Source organism: Buteo buteo, chromosome 1 (genome assembly GCF_964188355.1).
Source record: "Buteo buteo chromosome 1, bButBut1.hap1.1, whole genome shotgun sequence".
Taxonomy (NCBI): domain Eukaryota; kingdom Metazoa; phylum Chordata; class Aves; order Accipitriformes; family Accipitridae; genus Buteo; species Buteo buteo.
Window position 1 is genome coordinate 6918865 of NC_134171.1, and position 19821 is coordinate 6938685.

General features: G+C 46.3%; 2 long non-coding RNA genes across 3 annotated transcripts in view; both read left to right on the forward strand.

Moving 5' to 3' along the window:
* Nucleotides 1–16470, forward strand: part of LOC142043041 (uncharacterized) — a 37686-nt gene extending 21216 nt beyond the window's left edge. For both annotated transcript variants that reach the window (XR_012653934.1, XR_012653930.1), the window contains 2 exons: nucleotides 14127–14245; nucleotides 14951–16470. This is a non-coding gene — a long non-coding RNA (uncharacterized LOC142043041). The remainder of the gene's footprint in view (nucleotides 1–14126; nucleotides 14246–14950) is intronic.
* Nucleotides 8568–13347, forward strand: LOC142043133 (uncharacterized). Its single transcript, XR_012653955.1, has 3 exons — nucleotides 8568–8935; nucleotides 11022–11224; nucleotides 12085–13347. It is a non-coding gene; the product is annotated as an uncharacterized LOC142043133 (long non-coding RNA).
* Nucleotides 16471–19821: the final 3351 nt, after the last annotated feature.

Below are 19821 nucleotides of genomic sequence, written 5' to 3' on the forward strand. Positions count from 1 at the left end.
TCTCTTGTCTCCCCCCGCCTCCCCTTTTCCCCTGTCCACATGACAGTCATAAAAATATAATGGAAACAATATGGGAATAGTCCTGGTTAGAGCAGCTTCCTTCTGGATGAAAGCCGCGTGCAGAAGCCGGGGAGGCTGCAAGATCCCTTTGGAAAGCCACCGAGGGTGGGTCACGACATCCATGTTTCCAAAACCGGTGCTGTGCTGGGACTGTACTGGCGGAGCGGGGCCAGTTGCCTACCAGGCACTGAGTATCGTGCTGGCAGGATAGGAAACCCCAAAATGTGGTTATTCTATTTGATTATTTTTTTTTTTTTTTTTTTTGTTACTGAAAAGCTCTTTGGGGCAAGGCTGTGGAACCGTCAGAGGGTGCTAAAAGCATCCTGAATCCTCTCCTCCTTCCATCCTGGCTGTGGGGCTTGCTGGTCCCTGCTGGGCAGGAGCTGCCATGGATGTGCCTGTTGACTGTAGCCTACTGGCGGCTGTTTGCAGCCGGGGAGGACAATATGCTGATTGCAGAATCCGGTTTAATTACTCACAGCACATGCCATTAAAAGAAATTGGCTCGGCTTTCTCAGGAGCAACACGTCTGAACTGACTCACCTTCATAAAAGTTGGCTCACATGCTAATTAGATGGCTTGGCTTAAAAAGATTGAGCCCCTATTCTACCACCAGCTTGCAGGACCCAGTGTTATTTAAAGATTCTAGGTTTCCTTATATAAGAGTTCAATTGTTTTTTCAACAGAAAAAAAGAAAAGACCTAAAAAAGAAAAGAAAAAAAGAAAAAAACCAACCCACCCTTTAAACAGAATATAAATTTATACATCATTGAGTTCTTAATTTTCATGGAATTTCTCTCCCCCTCACAGACAGAAGTTGTATATACAGGATTTTAGTATTTCCTCTCCGGCTCCAGCCCCAATTTGAAGGACTGTAAAAGTTTGAACCGATTCCAATAGCGCGCGGTTTGCATGGTCTCTGCTACGCTGCAGAGTCAAAACAGCCCACACAGTAACAGACATGCAGTAAATCTTGAGAGAAGTGTTTCCTTTCTTCACACACACACACACACACGGGATTGAAATTCAATTATAGTTTTAAAATAATACTGAAATCTGGAGGCAGAAGATAAAAAAGCAAGCAACGCTCCTCACAGCAAGGAACCCGGCGTGTTTTGAAGCACTATCAGGTTTCACCGAGCTCGCAACTGATGATAACGTGTTTAGCATATTCTGCGGTCAGGCTAGTTTGCAAACATGGACTTATTATTAGTGAATAATCATAACAGTTAATTGTCTTTGGAGAGAGATTTAAAGTCCCCTCGCACTGTGTTTTTTGCCTATCCCATGTACTTTTCCCAAATATTGGGAAGAATAGAATGTAAAACTGCAGATCATCAAATTAGCCTTTAATAATGCTGCAAGACCTGCGTGCACTGCAAATACACAAAATCCTTCATTCTCCTCTGCTTTTTCTCCCTTGTACATATTATAAACAAAGGAAGAGAGCAGCAGGCTGTGTGCCAAATCTACCCATGTTTTCTTTTTATCTTTCCTTCCACCACGCTTTTGCCTAATTATATCGTGGTGCCTGTAGGAGAGGGGCCGTATCATCAGATATTTGCAAAACTCTCAGTAGCAGCAGTAACGATCGTCGCACCCAAATCAGTCCCCAGGGCTTTGCTAGCTGAGTACGAGGCACATTTTAATAACGGAGCAGTGTTGGGTTGGGGTTTTCCCAGCGATGCTCGTATCGACCCCGCAGGGTGCATCTGGGCTGAATGCCGTGAGCGGGGATGGATCTGCCTTCCTCCGTGAAGGAGGTTGAGTTGTGATTTTGGAGAGAAGAGCAACCCATTTTGTGGGAACTGCTGTTGTTTGCTGTGCAGGAATGAGCCCAGAGACTGCATGTAAAGCCTTTTGTTTCTCTCCCAGGCAAAGAAAGGCCATGAAAAGGACCAGTTGAGAGGTAAACATGAGATTTGGGGAAGAGAGATCGGACTGGGGAAGGGGAGAACAAGGAGAGGTAGCAAGAACAAGGAAGGCAGCAAGATGGTGAAGCCAAGGGAAGGCGAAAACAGCCCAGGAGTCCAAGAGACCCGAGTGGCTGAAACATTTCCCACTCAGCTTTGGTGGTTGAACCTTGCCTTGGAATTGGTTTCATGATCGGGTGGAAAATCCATGGGGATTATAGCTTTGCTTGCTCCCTCCCCAGGCATCAGTGTTTGTATTTCAAGGGTATTTCAGGGGGTAGCTCAAGTCCTGCTTTCCCCATGGTAGCATGGAATGATTCCTTGCTTACATGTGTTCATCTGCGCGGCAAACCCCAAAAGCGAGAGGAGCTGGGCTGTGGAGGTTGGAGATTCACTCTCTGCCACAGAGGCTTAAAAAATGCCTTTGGTTGATGCATTTCTGGAGCATCTGGAGAATTAACCAGGGTAAGCGAGCGGATGAGGTGTAGAAAGCAGCATCTCCACCCACCACGGGAGGTTTGTGCCTCTGCTTGAAGTTGCCTAACTGAAGTCTATGCTACCCACAATTTCAAAGCCTGATCCCGATTTCCAGTGCCTTTACTAACAGAGTTTGGCTTTGGGCTTGTAGCCAAGCACAGTTCAAGCCTGTGTCCCTGTAAGTTCACATAGAGCAGGATAGAGGGCTGGTGCAAATCAGTGAAATATTAATGAAATGTGTCCCTACCCGCAGATTTCAATAGTGTGCGCACTCCTAAGCAGCCTATTGCACAAGTCTGTCTCAAGTCACATTGCCTGTGGTTTTGTAACTGGTAGCCAGCTCAAAGCCCAGGGATCTTTCCAAGTACCTTGGGTATGTTTTGCTCCATCTTTGGTCCTTTCCCTTTCTTCAGCAGCCCCTCCACCATCCAGTCATTAACTTCACCTGAATCACTTGATCAACCAAATTTGAGAAAGGCAAGGTGGTCTCATAGATCGTTTGGTTTTTAATGGATTTGTGCAGATTGATGGGAGGGAGATGAGGGACCTGAATTACGTCCCTGGGGATGAGGCCACAGCCCCTTCACTTCTGGGCAGCACGTAGGGTACCACCGACCATGTCTTTTCGGGGCTGGGACAGTGTGGACGTGTTGTAGGGGGAAAGCCTTCAGGAAAGCAGGCTTCATTAGGTCTGCCACCCCAATTTTTTAACCTGTACAGTTCAAATTCCATTGTTTCAGTGCATTTTAAAATATATCTGAGGGGTTGTTTTGCTTTTTTATGTCCTCTTTTGAATAGTCCTTTGACAGTGCTGGAGAAGGATTCCAAAAGGTGCTTTTCTCAAATCGCTGATCTATAACCCTAGATGAGGCTCCCCTCTAAGACCAGGTTACCTCATATACTGGTACAGCTGGGTACACTGACACATGATGGTATAAAGCAGCCTGTATTTAACAACCCCTATTTTGGGTGTTTGGAGCAACATCTGTAACCCCACTGGAGCTGGTACACGGGAGGGATGAGCCTGCATCAATGTGCCTGAACTTTTACTGTTGTGTCCAGCTTGCTCTCAGTAACTTACCCAAAAATTTAGATCGCAAATGCCATAATCACTGGGAAAACTCTGACCTGATTTTTTTGCCCTGTTCATTCACATATATAGGAGTGAAAATGCTTTCACGGCTGATGGCTCAATATAGACTGGTTTCCATGCACCCCACAGCTCTGAGAATCCCAACGGATATGTAATTGTCCGAGCCATTTTGGGTCACCAAACAGACAGGTTATTTCAGTCACTGCACATTAAACTTCTGGGAGCCTCTAAACTGAGGGTTTGCTGTCACATAAAACTGGTGTGGGATGGGCTTGGGAGCCAGGATTTGGTAGTATTTCATCAGAGCACTTGCTAGTCAGGGCACCAGAGCCATTTGGGACTTCAGGACAGCCAGGAACCAGAGTGGTGGGGAAAACAAGTCCTTTGCTAATGAAACAACTTTATTTTTATTTCCTATTCAGAATGATGCCCATAAGACATTGCCTGGGGCCAGAAGTTCTCATCTACCGCATGGACAGTACAAATGAGGAGGGCCTGTTAGTCAAAGACTATTTAAAAATACTTCGATGGCTCACAGGGAAGGACAAATGATCTTAATCTTGCCAGGTCTTAGTGGTTTTGGTTTTTTTTCGTCCCAGGAGGCTTCAGTGCTTGTCCAAAGGTGCGAACTGGGCACCCTGGTGAGTGGTTTGGGCAAGTCACTTGCTCCTCAGAGGGACTGTGCTGGGTGGCAGCTGGGGACTTATTTTCTAGAGAGAGTCTTTTGCCTGTTAGACCCTTCCAAGTGACGTACCCGAGCTGAAGTGCAGCATCACAGCCTCTCATTTTGGCTCCTTTCGAGTTAAAATAAGTGAGATAAGGCCTGGCTGCTGGTGCAATGAGTTTCACTACTACAAGTCTTGTCATAAATTGCCACCTGAAGGTACAAAATAGCTTTTTGTGCCAGAAACACAGGCTTCTTGTCACTAGGGGGAATTTCTCCTAGGTGCTTTTAAGCAGACGTCTCCTAGCCTCCAAAGAAGCAAACTACCAAAGGTGGCATCTTGTAGCCGCTGAAAACTAGCGGTTTGGAGAAAGACCTTTTATTGGCATGAGAAGCTCAGCTGTGAGAAACAGATTTTTGTTTGTTTGTTTGTATGCCTTAGTTACAGAACCAAACATTTGTAAAAAATTTAGGTTTTGCTCCAGCCAAGCTTAAAATTTTTAGCTTTCTTTCAATAACCCAAGAAATTAAAAAACATTCTTGTGTCGAGCCAAATGTTCTTTTGGTTTAAAGCAAAACATTTTATTTTCAGGCCTTTGTACAAAAAGCAAAGAACCAAACAGCCGTGTGGAAGTGGCAGCTGCCGTATATCCAAAGGCCCATCTCTTTGGGTGTTTACCCACAGTGAAGGAAACTTAGATGCAATTTACCCCCCCCCCCCCACTGGTGGAGGGTCCAGCTTCAAAACTCAGCCTCTAAGGCAATCAGTCCCACCACAAAGCTATATGATATTCAGCAGAGGATATTCTTCAAATCTACTTCTTAGAGTTTTGTATCATGAAACCCTAAAAATCCTTTCTGCCACAGAAGGAGAGGCCGTGGCTTTCTCTCCCTAACCTGTAGATTAGGTTTCCCAGTATTCATGATTACGTATGAAAAGTTTAATAGTGTCAGTAAGAGAAAATGAAAAATCCCACTAGACGTCTATAACAGGGTGACTCAGATGGCACGCTGCAGCCCGTATCTAGACTGGGAGTATATTTTGCCCAGACCTCAGCAAACCATGATGCTTCCCACATTTCCGCGGGTGGTTTTGTGTCTCCTACAGGTCACCTTCTCCTGGGGGACAGCTGAAGCTGGGTGCTGCCATCCCCAGCAGTAGGAGGTGGTGCGTGGTCCCTAGCTGGCCCGTGGGACGGCACGCCGCTCCTGCTGAGCTGACCTCAACAGGACAACCCACTGGGCTTTGGTAACGCTTAATTGTGTAGCTCTGTCCTGTGGTCTGGTGATTTGGGGCAAGGAGATGAGCAATGTCCAGAATGGCCCAGGAAGAGGAGGAAATTGAAGCGGGGTCCCTCATAGTCTAAGTGAATGTACTAACCATGAAGCTGCTCGAAAAAGGAAAGGGGTGTTGATGTGTGTAAAGGAGAAACAATCGTAACTGCATTTTTTGGGTAAATTTACTCTCCACTGAAAATAAATAGTCTGGCCTTCTCTGCTAAGAAGTCACAGTCTCCCATTCAAAACTTTGGGTTCTCTGTTCACAGAATGACCTTTAATTGTGTTAAAGTCTCTGCAAATCTCTGTTTTGAGGAGAGTGGTAGCTAGAATGGAATGGCTCCTTACGTAAGGCTGAGAGACATGAATAGTTCAAGGCAGCTGCAGGGATTAATGCTTTGCAGGGCGGCTCTTTGTCTTGGGCCATGGAAAGGACTGGTATTTGGCACTCTGTTTTGTTGCATATTTTATGGTCTGGAAGAGGTCTTAACATCTTTTATAATGCAGTCACTCCACAATGGCTCTCTTCAGCGGGGCTGAGAGCTCATTGGTAGGCCTGAATGAAAACATGCGCTATTTTTCTTTTTGTATGGGTGTATGGGACAGGATGCTCTCCCCCAAGGAATTCTTCCCAGGTAGAGGTAAAAGACTTGCTTCTAGGATCTGAGATTTCAAAGGTCATGAGATTTGAGGTGGAGTTGTGATTTTTGGCAAGATGACACATGTTTTTGGTTTGGTTTCTGCTTTCAAAATGGGAACATGCCGATGTAGTGAGCCATTGGCACAGGGCACTGGGGTCTGAGACCGTGACCAATGCTCTGCGATGCCAGATGTGGGGATACAGAGACTATCCTTAGTAGACACCAGCTCAAGATACTCAGCAGTAGGAACTGTCTCTCGTGGTAAATGACATGACCTTGAGCCCTGTAGGATGATTTGACCTCTGAGGCCAACTGGTAGTGTATGCACTAAGCCAGTGTGCTGATTGCTGCATTTTAGGCAAACAGAAGACATCTTGGTCATACATCCTGCCTGCAGAAGCTTGCTACTGTACCAGTTATTATTTCAAATTTCCTTCATGCTGCTTCTTTCTTGCAGTTTATTTCTTCCTTCTAGCATCATGTATTTGCTTTCCACTTGTTTATTACAATGCCATTTCTCTCTTCTGTCCCAACCTTTGCTTCTGAAAAGCTTGTAGCATGCCTAGCCACTGCTGTTGTTGAGTTGGAAGGACAAACCAGATGCAGCCTCTTTCTAAGCTGTAGGAAATCTGTAGGGATATGGTCCCATTTTGAAATTTTGTGGAGGGGAAATGCACATTCTGTGAGATCATCCACTGTGATATCTGTTGGGAGGAACTAGAGATGCCATGAGCAGTGCTCAGCTCACCCCGTCTGACAGGAAAAGGAATTCCTGTGTAATAAAAATTAAGATAATTGCCTATGAAGAAATGTTTCATTGTGGAGGGTATTTTCATACACATTAGTGGACAGGAGGTCAAATTCAGAGAACATAAGATCAAGCCCTGGGAGAGGCAACTTTGTTTTTCTTCAAATTGCTATTTTGGGTTTTTTTTCACAGATGCTGTTGGGTTCTGGGGTAAGTCCCCTCTTACTTTTCTGGGGAAAGTTTAAAAGTCCTAAAAACCATGGGAGCTCTGAGCAAAGGGAATGTCACCGTTCTCTCCACCTCTTCCACATATATTGAGGAAGAAAACAGCTTTTTTGTTCTGGCATCTCAAAGTTCAAAGCTGAGTAGCTCACCCTGCCCCATCTGAACCCCACTCTGGAGAGCAGCACCTGGGCAGGGCCAGACCTGCTCATCTCTGGATGTGAAGATACCAAGAAGATGGAGTTTAAAGGAGTCACAGCTGGTTGTGGAGAGGTATCTGGTCCTCACCCTTTACCTGTTCTGATCCTGCCTGAACATACTTCAGGTCAAGGGATGGTGAAAGCAAAGTGTGATTTTCTTGTTAAAGAGAGGGAAAATTAAGAAAGAGAAAAGGCAGGAGGAATGAGAACTACTATATGTGCAAGATTTTGGGGCTTTTGTGGCTGGGGTAAGGGCAGTTGGGTGGAGGATGAGGACGGAGCTGTGCAGAATACGCTGTTTTGCTCTTAGTCTTCCACTTTTCTACAAATACATGTAAGCTCGGGACTATTGGGGTTAGATTCATAGAGAAGTTTGCTAGGACAGGTAGTGGGGGATGGACTAAGGGGGAAAAGAAAGTATGAGAAGACGCCTTCAAAATATTCAGAATGAGGAGAGATGCTCTTGCTGGTGTTGGCCATGGACTTGGAAGACCTTGGCTCTACCCTGGGTCAGCTATAAAGCACCACGCAAAGATTTCAGCTCATACATTTACTTTGAGTGTACAGGCTACGAGCATGTACGCTCAGCTGTCAGCTCAAACACTAAGCCCATCACTGTGTTCATTTGTGAGTGCCTGTACATCTCCGTAGACTTCCAGTGTGATGCTGGCCACATCATTTCTTCACAGTGGTTCAGGGAAGCTAGAAGTCTGTATGAGACAAGAGAACCCTTTGACTGAATACGTTGAGAATTAGGGAGCCTGTTCTATCAGTTTGAGGTACTGCATGAAATGTATTAGGTCTCCATCTGGTAGATAATTCCTGTCTTTCCACCAAAGGGATCTAAGAAGGAGATAAACAGGGCGCCTTTTGACCAAAAAATGTTACCTTCTCATCTACTTTGGGTCTGCTAAAGGCCAGCACTGGCATATTAAGAGCAAAGTTTTGCAAGCAAGTGCTTCTGTCTGCAAAAGAAGGGCAGTGATTGTGCGGTCAAAGAACACCTCATGGCTGGGATCCGCACAGGATTAGCAGAAGCCCAGAGCTGAGCTTCCAGGCAACATATTGCTGACAAACGTGATTCCCAAACACTAGGACTCATTCGGATTTTGATCTCTGCTTGTTTTATGTAGGAGTCCAAGGGGCCCTCAAAAGAATATATTTCACCACTCTGTCCTTCCAGAGAGACCTCATGTCAGTGTGATATGGAGGGGCCTTGGACCGAAGTGCTGTCTGAGCAGCAGTGATTGCCTATCTGCTCATCTCCTTCAGCTGCACTGTCCAGACAATGTTTTTTTCTCTTTGTCTCCTATTTACTCTTATCTCCTCCTGTTTGTCCTTGATTTTATCTGCAGAGAATGTGCCTATGTGTTGTCTACAACCGATTTTTGAATGAGTGCCTTTTGGCCAGCTGGTGTTGTTGGCATTTTGGTGCAGACTGGTGAGAAGAAAGGAGAAAGAATTGGATTCAGGACTCCAGAAAATGAAACCACCTCATTTTTCATCCCCTTTGATTAACTCGCTGGTTTATTTGCCTGTAACAATGACAAATGACGCCACCAGCTGATGCTATCACATTTGGCAGAGTCAGCCTAGTTTTGAACTCGGCAATTAAAACTCTACATGGGACAGTTTTATGGTAATGTTTCACAAACTCTTGGGGGAAAAACGTCTTTGACAGATACAAGCTAAATACGAATCTGAAAGATTCTTAACAGCAAGAACAAATAGCTCTTTTATGTGCCTTCTATTTATTCTGAACTACTAATATCCACTAAAGCTACTCACTATCATGATTGTAGGATGTCTGTGTTATATTCTCATTGTTTTTTTGTCTGTTTTACTGTCACTCTAATCCTGCTCTTATTTACACCAGTGTAAATTGGGAGCACTTCCATGGATATTAACTGCGCTGGCTTTACAGTAGTACAGGCTCCAGAGAGGCTTAAAATGCCTCGTCCAAGCAGCTGAGGGCAGGTGGTTGCTTGTTGAAGGAGAAATCTCACCTTTCACTTAAAATCTGCTTCTCTCCTTCATGGCTTTTAGGAGAGGCTCTCTGAATGCAGAAGGCTCAAACCAAGAAAGCAAATTAAAACTCCAGACGTATTCTTCTCTTGTTATTATTACTTGGGAGGTGGCTGGGAAGGTGTCTCATAGTTGTTGAGTTTTCAGGTCAGATACTACTGAATGTCAGGGCTTTGCAAGGAAGTGACCCCATGCCACATTTGATGCATCCATTAATGCCAACAATGGTTTTGTGCCCAGAGATGCTCTGCATGTGGGATGGACCCAAACCCATTCCTTTCCTGAATCACACATCTGACGTGTTTTACGGTCAGTGGAGAGGAACAGACATCTCCAACTCCCCCGACCTACTTGAAATGCTGCGTTAGGGGGCCATGAGTCCCACCTAGTGTCCTAAAGCCCAGTTTAATCCCCATCATGGCTACAGCAAGTGTGGTCAAACTTTGACCCTGCAAGCTCCGTACCCAAATCCTCATGTCAGTGCAAGCCATGGCACATAACCTATGCCTGGGAACATGGGAAAGGAGGAAATCTCCAGGCGTGGTTCACAGGAGGGTAGAGGGTTCCCATAAGGCACACAGGACAGGAGCAAGAAGACCACTGGGACATTTTCTTGCCTTCCCAGGCACAAGGGCATGCGAGGTTGTTGTGTTCAGGTCCACTTTGCTGGGAAACAGCTCTAATAAAAGCAAAGATGTGATCACCCGTGCTTGCCGGTGTGCGCACGAGCAGGAGGAGGATGAGTCAGTAACAACACACCTGGTCCTCCGGAGGAGACGCAGGTAGACCTAAAGGGCCCTGCCTTTGCCGTGAAGTCTAAACTCATGGATTACAGGCAAAGCCAGCAAAGCGAGTGGCCATGTTGTAAGTCCGACCCGTACAATGCAAGGCACTTGTCCAGCCCTCCCCTCCTGCAGCGTTGTTAGTAATTCATAAAGCCCATCTGCTAATGCTCCTTGTCTCTCTCCGCTGCCCATGGCTTTTGTTTAAATGTTAATACTGCGTGCACTACCTTTTATCTGGAGATGAAGATGGATTGCTGTGTCAGGCTGGATTTAAATTCATTTTGCTGTTAAAAATTTGTAATTATATTGAAAGGTTGTATGAAGTCCAAGACTTCTCTGGGCTACTGTGGTTAATTAGCTGCTACAGATATTGTGCATTCAATCAAATCGTTCTCACTGCATTAAATTAAGTTATTAAACATTTGAAATAGTTGAGATATTAGCAATGCTTGATCGCTGGAAGGTCACACACTTCGTTACTCATCTAGGCCAAGTGCTGTGTGTCGGGCAATTTAAGTGCAAATGGATTTGCAGGTTGAAGAGCCCTCTGAGAAGGCATTTGCTAATGGTTGGCAGATTTGCACAGACACTGAGAATGTAGTTAGAGGCTGAGGCTGGCACCTTCATGAAAGCAATGAGTTCCTCATGCAGCAGATCAAGTGAGATCTATCCTGCTTACAGGCTCCAGCAAGCAAACACTGTTCGTGAGGGACCTACTGAAAAGGTCCTGTCCGGCTGTTTGAAGGATGGGAGAGGATTGCTCCAAATAAATTCAGATGGGAGCGAAGAGATAGCTTTGGATGATGATATGAAATTGGAATTGGGTAGGGTGCTCCTACAGATAAAGGGAAATAGATGTCTTTGTGCTGCTACTCTGGAAAATGTTGGCTGTTGTCCTTGTCCTTCTTTTCCAAGGGCCTTGTCTTTCACACTGTCCTTCATGCCAAGAGGTCTAGGTGGGTCCTGTGTCCAGTCCTGACCATTGCCACGTGCTGGATGTACAACTTATGCTGAGCTCCTCACAGCCAGATCTACACCATGCTGCAATGGGCTGGGACACCTACATACCAGAAACAACCAGGGGAAGACTCTCTACCTGCACAGGTCAGCTGGACCTGGTGGGTCGCTCGCGGGGTGGAGACAACACTGTGCTGGTGGTGATGGTGCTATATTCCCCAGTTGCAACCTCTCCTCGTTCTCTTAACCTGCTTTTGTCCTGCTACACCACTAAATGCACTGCTGACCCATGGCAAGGAGCTGCATACACTCTTCCAAACAACTCCAGTTCCTCTCCCACACATGCCGGCAGCCCAGTTTGTCTCTCCTGTGTTTGGGTCTTTGCTCCCCTCTGTGCATCAACCATCCTTGCTGGCAGGCAGCTCCTTGCTGGGAGGGAAGAACAGCTTTGGAGATGCTAATGGCCATTTCACATGTGATCAAAAGCCTTGTGTGACCGTAGACAGGGAAGACGTCTCTTGAAGGTGCATCTGGTGGCAGAGAGAGGCAGAAGAAAGCCCCTGAGCTGGGGGCTGGGCTCTGTCCAGTTTGTTTGAAGGTGTTATGTGACATGTCTGAGGCAACCAGTGAGGCAGCTAGCACAGATGCCGTCATTTTAGAGATGGGGAAACTGAGGCAGAAGGTTACTCAAGGTCACAGACAACAGAAATCTTCTCTTTTCAGGAAACAAACTCAAAGCTTTTCCAGCACTCAAGGGCCACTTCAGTGCTTTATTAGGGATATTAAAGACAGCCCTCAGCCTCTCTCAGCAGGGATGATGCTGCAGCATGGGGTCCATATTTCAAAGCAATGCAACAGATCCTCCCTCCTTAGCTCTCACCTGCCGCCTCCGTGTCCCTAGGCGAGAGAGGCAGCAGTGAATATTCAATTCTCCAAGAAAACCGCACTGAGCCGTATTGTAACCCTGATTCTTATTCCAGGTGCTCCCCAGAAATCGATATTTCTATCTGCTCCTCTGCAGGAATGTGGCGTGCTTGTCTTCATTGATCTTTCTTTTGGGAAAATACAGAGGAGAAGAGGTTATTGTTTCTCTCTCTGCTGGACATGTGCTATCTCCCAGACCCGCAGCCTGCAGCTGGTTTTCTTTGTCAAATGATTTTGGCTGAGCTGCCGTGATAATTACACAGCTGGGCGGTGGGAAATCCCGCCCAGTAGCTGACGCCTGCCTAATCACCGCTGGTGGTGTTCGGAGACTCGAGGACCTGCTGTAATAACACCGGCACTTAATTAGTCTTTTCCTGAGTAACGGCTTTGGAAAGCAAAGGAATCGCAGCTTCCTAGATCCTCTTAACTATGTGAGCACACGGTGGGTGAAAACAGCCCTGATGAAGGACCACAAAAGGAGCCTATGTAGCTGGATGTCAAACCTTGGCCCTGCCTCAGTTTCCCCTTCTTGGGTTTCTCACTATCTGGTGTCAAGACAATCCAAATAACACCCACTCCTGGGGCATGGTTTATTATAAGGACATTACAGTTCAAATGTCAGAATAAATCAATATAAATATTTCCTCTCTCCCAGAGCTGTCTGGCATTTCACCCACCTCTCCATTCATGAGGTTTTCATCACGAGGGTCCCCAACTCGCCTTCCAGGCTAAGTGCTCCACTTAAGGGCCTCTAAAACCAGCCTGTGCTAGTATTTTAGCTAGTTCCTAGGTTTGTATTAATGACAGAGTGTCTCTTCTGTATTTGGAGGATTCAGATGCATGACTTAACAGTGAGCTGAATTGCAGTAATTTACTGTGCCTGTACTTTCACCCTGTTGCAACTGTGAAACCTTTTACAGAGATTTAAACTAATTTATTCCCCTTGCCTTGCACTTAGGGGACAGCACTGTTAACCATGACTCAGCTGACAGGCTGTGTCAAGGCTTAAATAAACTTTGCTGAAAATCAGATTAAAAATAGTGTAAGGGCTGTTTATTATCCAAATGCAGAAAAAAAAAAAAAAGAAAAGCAAAACCTCATCTGCTCCTCTTCTTCACGAACCACCCAGCCCTCTTAATCCGTCATTACCCCCTTCTCTTCATCTGCCCTGTGAGAACCTACCAGCCCCTCAGACCCTCCTTCTTATCCCTGGCCTGTCCCCAACTCCTGAGCGATACCTTGGTCCTCATAACCAGCACCTTACCTGCCTCCACCTCACCCACCCATTCCCTATTCCTTCCCTTCTCCAGCCCAGCCCAAATCCATCTCTTCCCATCATCAGTTCTTGTCTTGGCTGATCCCTCCAAACACCCTGCTCAAAGTCCTCTAAGTTGGCATTTTTGCTGCGTGGCAATCCCATTTTTGCTTAAATTTGAGACTCATGACCTCCTGTCTCCCTCCTGGCATACTGTCCCACTTGCCACCGACATGTGTGGTTGCCCTCCCCCTTGTTGGCCTTCCTTCTCCCGGCCTTCCTCACGGAAGTCATACCTCTGGCAGGGTCATCAAATACCTAGTTCAGTGCCCCAACCAAAGAAAACATCCAAACAGACCTTGAAAGCAAGAAAAGAGGATATTTCCAGGAAAAAAGCCGCCATAAGATGGCTCTACTTTGTTATAAAGACTCCAAGATCTCTTAGTTTTAACTGGGCAAAGAATGGCTCTTTCAATGGCCATTTAATGGGAGATCGGTTGGAAGAGTGAAATTCAAAACCCGGTCCAAATTCACATTCCCAGAACTTCAGGAAGTTGAGATTTGTTATTGTAGTTTGGATCTGTCTCGTAAAAGTGCAGTCTCAAACTCTGGCACTCAGACTCCAGTCCAAACTTCCCTCACTTCTGTGCAGTTTCTGGTTTCAGCGGTGGGTCAGATCAAAGTTATCCTGGAGACGGTACAAACACCTTCTCAGTTCTGAGGGGGGTTCGCTCTTCAGCTCCATCTCTGAGTTCAGCACTTGGGCTAGAAAAGTATTACAGTTCTTCATTTTCTTTTTTAGTCGCTAGCATTGTGTTTGTGTCAGAAGTCCATAATATCTAATTTTTCCTGTCCATTTTTCATGTCCACTTTTCCTGTGCCAGACCTTGAATATTAATGCAGACTGTATCAGCCACGTCCTTTGTGGAGCTTATGGTGGACCCAGGGGCCAGCAGCTCTAACGAACCTGGGGGTAAACGACGTTTGGCACTTTGGAGGACAGGTACCAGCACTTTCATCTCCAAGAACCATGGGTCCAAGTGTGGCCCAAGTATAAGAACTGCTGAATCTAGATTCCAGATACTTATTTTCCTTTGCTACATTTCTTAATTTCCACAGAGATCGTTGGTATTTCAAAGGAAAAGCTCAAGCCATTCCCACCCCAGAGTGGTTTGTCCCTGGGAGGGTCAGCATGGCTGCTCCACAGCTGTAACGCTTGGCCATGTGGTGGCCAAAACCAGACCACGGTCACAGCCCCAAGTCCCGTGGGTGAGAAAAGTGAGCTGGGGAGAGGAGATAAAAAAGTGAGGGTGTGATAGTCCCTCCAAGGGATCTGCTGACAGAGCTGGATGAAATTGCTCATTCAAAACATTCTTTTTGCCGAAAATGCCTTTAAAAAAAAAAAAAAAAAATTCTATGGGAAATGTCCAATTTCAACAACAATTTTAGGGTTTTCATTGAGAAAGAAAAAGCTTGAAAAATGTGCAGTTTTTTGGCAAAAGTAAGCTAAGGAGTTTGGCGAAACCCCAAAACAAAACCAAAACCCAGAAACCCCAAATTATTTTGGTTTGTGGCCAAAAAGTTTCCAGTTTTTGATTGCCAGAAACCAAACATTTTTTTTCAGTTTTTGCTTTTTGAATGAAAACCCCCAAACTGCTGCAGAAAAATGTTAAGATAAGCTTTTGTTTTCACCAATTGTCTTTCACAGGAACAGAAACAATTTCTGCCTTTACCTTTTTCCTCGGTGGATGGATGCGTGTGTGACCATGGGACTCTGATGGCCCGTTTGCAAGGTCCCTTTGCGTGTCAACCTGAGCTGCAGCATTTTCTCTTTCTGGCTTAGCACCTCCAGCCCTGGCTGCCTGCCCATTGCTGGCTGTTGTGGACAGGTTTGAGCATCCTCTGCAAAATACTTCGGACCTTCAGCTTCCAGAGATCTCAGCAGCATCTGAAGATGGCAAACACGTTGTGGGAGTAGCTGGGCATCATGCAGAATCTGGCCCTCAATAAACTACCTTCATCTTGGCGGGGAAGTCCGGATTATGCAACACGTCTTGGCTTCTTAATTGTAATTTTCCAGCCTTCCTTCCCACCCACTGTGCCTGGGATTACACCTGTCTTAATGTGCATGTTCTGCATTGCTGTGTTCCAGCTTGGATACACTCCCTGAAAAACAATTACTTCATGTGGCGGGTCTAGCTAACCTCCCTTCGCAGCTCTCGAGCTGCCTCTGACCCCGCAGATGCTAAGTGTTAGCAGTTGTGCTCTAGTTGCTGTAATTCTCATTACCTCAGTGTAGACAAGACCTGTTTGCACCTTGAAAGCTTTAAAATCTTTTAGGCGAGTCAGCTATGGAGGGTTTGATGGTGGTGCCGGTTGGTTTTTTTTCTTCCCAACAATGCTGAGTGCCAGTATCTGCCGATTACTTCACTGGAGCTATGCGAGATGGGCACCCGTGGAAGTTCAGCCAACTTTTTGCCCTTTACCACCCCACTGAAGTCATCGCCAAATATAAACCCAGGCCTTTGTGGATTTTCTTCTCGGTTTCAGATGTGAAGGTGACCAGCTGTTGATTGAGTGTTGCGGAGGTCTTTGGAGAACAGTATGCATTCGGCTTGGAGATGAAGGGCTAAATTCAGACCATTTGTGTTCTTGGCATGATGCTCGTCCTCATCGGCTCTGTGTTTGCTTTAGAAGTCTGACTAGCTGGCATGCCCCGGCCACTGGCTAATGTGGATTAATTCTGACTCTCTTCAGGCTTCAAGGAAACAGATTGTGGAGGGGTTTTCATCACAAGGGGAATTAAAGAAGCTAGCAAAGTATCTTAACCCAAACCACGTCACCCATTGCTTTCAATCAGGAAGGAGGACAGATGAGATTAACCTCAAAAACCCCTCGGCTTCCTTGCGGAGACTGTAAACCACAGTGCCAAGTGAGAGAGGAATGCAGGAAGAGGATCATTTTTATGTGGACATGTAAGGAACTGGACTTAGACCACCAAGCCCATTCCACATTGGCCACCAAACAGTCATCAGAGGGTGTTGACTTTTGACCACTACTGTTTTTGTTAACAGGGAAAATAAAACCATATGTTGCCTAAGTAGATGCACAAAACTTTTCTCCAAATCCCTACAGACAAACTGTCAGCAGCAAAAGTATTTACTTTGGTAATGCAGCTGGGCTTAATCCCAGCCCCATTGTGTTTGTGCATGCCTTTTCACCACTGAGCTCAATAACATGCTGTTTGTGAAGAGGGTGAATGAATGCATGCAGTATGATTTCGGTTATTAGGCCTATCGGTTACAGCCCGAGACAAAAGGCTGGAGTCAACAATGGTAGCACTACATAGGCACTGCTCATGCTTCGAGTTAGGCTAAATAGAAATCTTAGTCATCAGTCACGTCAACTAGCCATCAGCTTGAGGTAGGCCAGCGGGACTTGGCCCGGTGGCGCGGATCCTCAGCTGGCTTAAATCAGCGTAAATCCAGTGTAGTCCAAGGAGCCACAGCTGAGGATTCTGGCGCCTACTGTCTATTTGTGAGTTTAGTGGTTGCTGAATACTTAATTCTCCGGGCTGCAGGCTCCCGCAGCTGAGCGATGGATGTGCTCGCAGGCTGCTTCTTCCCGGCCGAGGGGATGGCAAACCCCGTTGGGGTCCCCGGCTGGGATCTCCGCAGCGACCAGCCTTCCTCTGAGGGTTGGGGTCCTAGGTGACTGCTCCTCCTCTCCCTCCTGCTGTCCCAGGGAAAGTGGTGTCTCCGCGTCGAACAAGCTGGTTGAGACATTGCAAGGACTGAGGGCAAGAGCGGTAGTTGGGTGGAAAGGCTAGTGTATAGGAGTTGGGTGCTCGTGTTGAGCAGATTTATAATTTGGGGAGTTTCAGGCAATGAATCAGTGATGTGAAACACGCTACAGCTCTGATCTCAGATTAGGTACTCTCCAATTAGGTACTCTCCATGGAGGATGTGTCCAGAAATGAGCTGCCTCCTTGTGTAATAAGCTGACACGCAAGGAATATGTTGCACGTGTTTCTGCAGGGCTTTGGCTTGTGCACGCATTTAAAATGGTGCCATCGCTGAGTTTTTGAAGCTGTCTGTGGCTTGGGTGCAGCTGATATGGGTCTGAATGCAGTGCCATAGGAAGACACCCAAATTAAACAAAGTTGTCTGTGTGCTAGTGTGGTATGAACCCAGCCCAGAGCAGGAATACATCTTTGCTTCAGGCTTTGCTGGGATAATGGGCTCCTTTTCTTGGATACATTAATTCTGACATGCCCTTTCTTGGGCAGGAGACAAAGAAGAAAAGAGACTGAACTGCCCCATGGGTAGTTCAGGTTGGGGGGGAGGAAAAAATGGGTGAAAGTTATGTGGAAGGCGAGGAAAGAACTGAAAGATTTAGGGTGGATGGAGGTTTTCTGTGCGAGGCATGGAGCTGAGCAGCCGCGGTGTTGGGAACTATGGGCAGTTTGAGGGAATGGGGCAGGGAACGGTAAGATAGGCGACCATTGAGGGAATGGGGCAGGGAACGGTAAGATAGGCGACCATCTGTGGTCGGCATTTGTGTGAGATGGGAAAGCTCACAAGAGAACAGATTTGGTGCCTGGCTTGCATCTCCCCCAGCTCCTGCTTGAAACCCTCAGCATTCACAATCCTCAAACACGGAGTTAACTCTGCCCTCCGGATTTTGACGTGGCCGTGCCTGGAGCAGAAAGGCAAAGGCCGGTGTCGTGGTTGCTGTCGCTGCAAATACCTGCCTGGTGCCGAGACGGTTTTGGTGATGGCGTGTGAAGGACGTGGGTCCTCTCGCAGAGGTGACCGGGCACGGTGCACACCCTCATTCCCAACTTACCAAAGGGCTGCTTTCCAAAGCGAAAAGCTGCGGCTGCTGTAATTGCGGTTTGGGAAGTGGGGAAAGGCCACCTGTCCTCACCGTCACCAGAAGAGCCGCGATATTTCGGTACGGTTAAAATGGAGGGGCTTTTCTCACACAGCGGCAGCTGGAGGTGTGAAAGTGGTTCAGCTCCCATGAAAAGCTGTTTTGATGCCCTCTCCTTGTGCTGGAAATGCTGCATGGAGATGAATTTCTAGCAAACAGAGTTGTGCTTCGAGTTTGAGGAGCCCTGACCGTGGTTTTGGCTCAATGCAAATTAACCCATTCCCAACCACTGGAAATAAGTGAGGAAAGGTAATTTTGGCCCCCAAATTTCTCATTGTAAAGCAAATATAAAGAACTTCTTTTCTGAGGGTAAAGGCTCATAGCGAAACCACATCTTCCCAGGTAAGAGAAGACCTGGTTCTGCTGACACTTCCATGATGATGCAACTTTTTTTCTAGTATTTTATGATAAACTTGAACGAATTGCTGGTAGACCTATGCAACACAAATCATTTAGACCAGCAAACAAACCCATGACAAGATGATGGGTTTAAAATATCCTTTGTGGAGCCCCATAACAGAGGAAAACACCTGATAAAATTTAGGGATAGTCCCTAAAATGTCCCTGCGAAACATGGGACACTTGTTTTAGGGCTGTTTGACACTGTTTGCCTCACAATGGTGAAAAGTATTACAGTGCTACCAATTATTTCCATATCATTGAACCTTTGGGATAGGAGGTAGATGTATTTTGGGGCAGTGGTAGAGCAAGACAAGAAGCACAGGGTGGTGCAGAGAAATTAAACCGGAGAGAAAGCCCAGCACCTTTGATATGCTGTGGTAGCTCACACGTTCAGCATCGCAAAGCTACGGCTGTATCAGAGTATTGCCATCAGTAATATAATCTGATAAAACACTGATAGTGGGTGTGCTGTGAGCTGCATGGGAGAGAAACCTGTCCCGTCCTGGAGAGACTATATGCGAGCTGATGGGTGCAGTGAGGCGAGGGCAGGGCTGGGAGGCTCTGCAGAAGGAACATTGAAGTTGAAGACAATGAGGCAACCGTTAAAAATCACCCATGGAAAAACGCTAATATTTTTTCTGGTTTTCTGGGGAGTGGCAAAATGACTTTTTTGTGGAAGAATTTCAGCTTTCAGCAGAGAAAATGCTCCCTTTGATATTTTTCCCCAAAACAATTTTTCCTCTTTTTATTTTTTATTTAGGCTGGAGACTGCTGTTGCCACGGAATCTTAAGTTTTTATTTGAAATTTCCTATGGGCGGGAGACTGGGAATTATTCTAAATAACTCTTTCTATATAGAAATTCTAAACCTCTCAACATTGCCCTCATGCTGCTCCTTCTAGTCATCCAGGAGACAGTCTTCTATTCAAGCTTCTCCTTGAGCAAAGCTGCATTAAGCAAATCCCAATGCTCCTTAGCCCCAAACCTTTTCCTGCTGCTGCTTGGCAGTTTGCTGTCCTGCTGCTGTGCCAAAACAATTGCTTGTGGGTCGTGCTGCGATTGGGGTCTGTGCACTTTTTTTTAATCTCAGTTAATTTATTTCCCCCCCAATTGGCCCCAAGTGTTTTCTTTCACTGACCTGTTCTACAGATGGTTACATGGCTCCAAAGGAGGACATTCGGGGACCTCTTTAGCTGGCTTTGCCTCTGGAAAAATGTCACGTGGAAGATGTTAGGGGAGCATT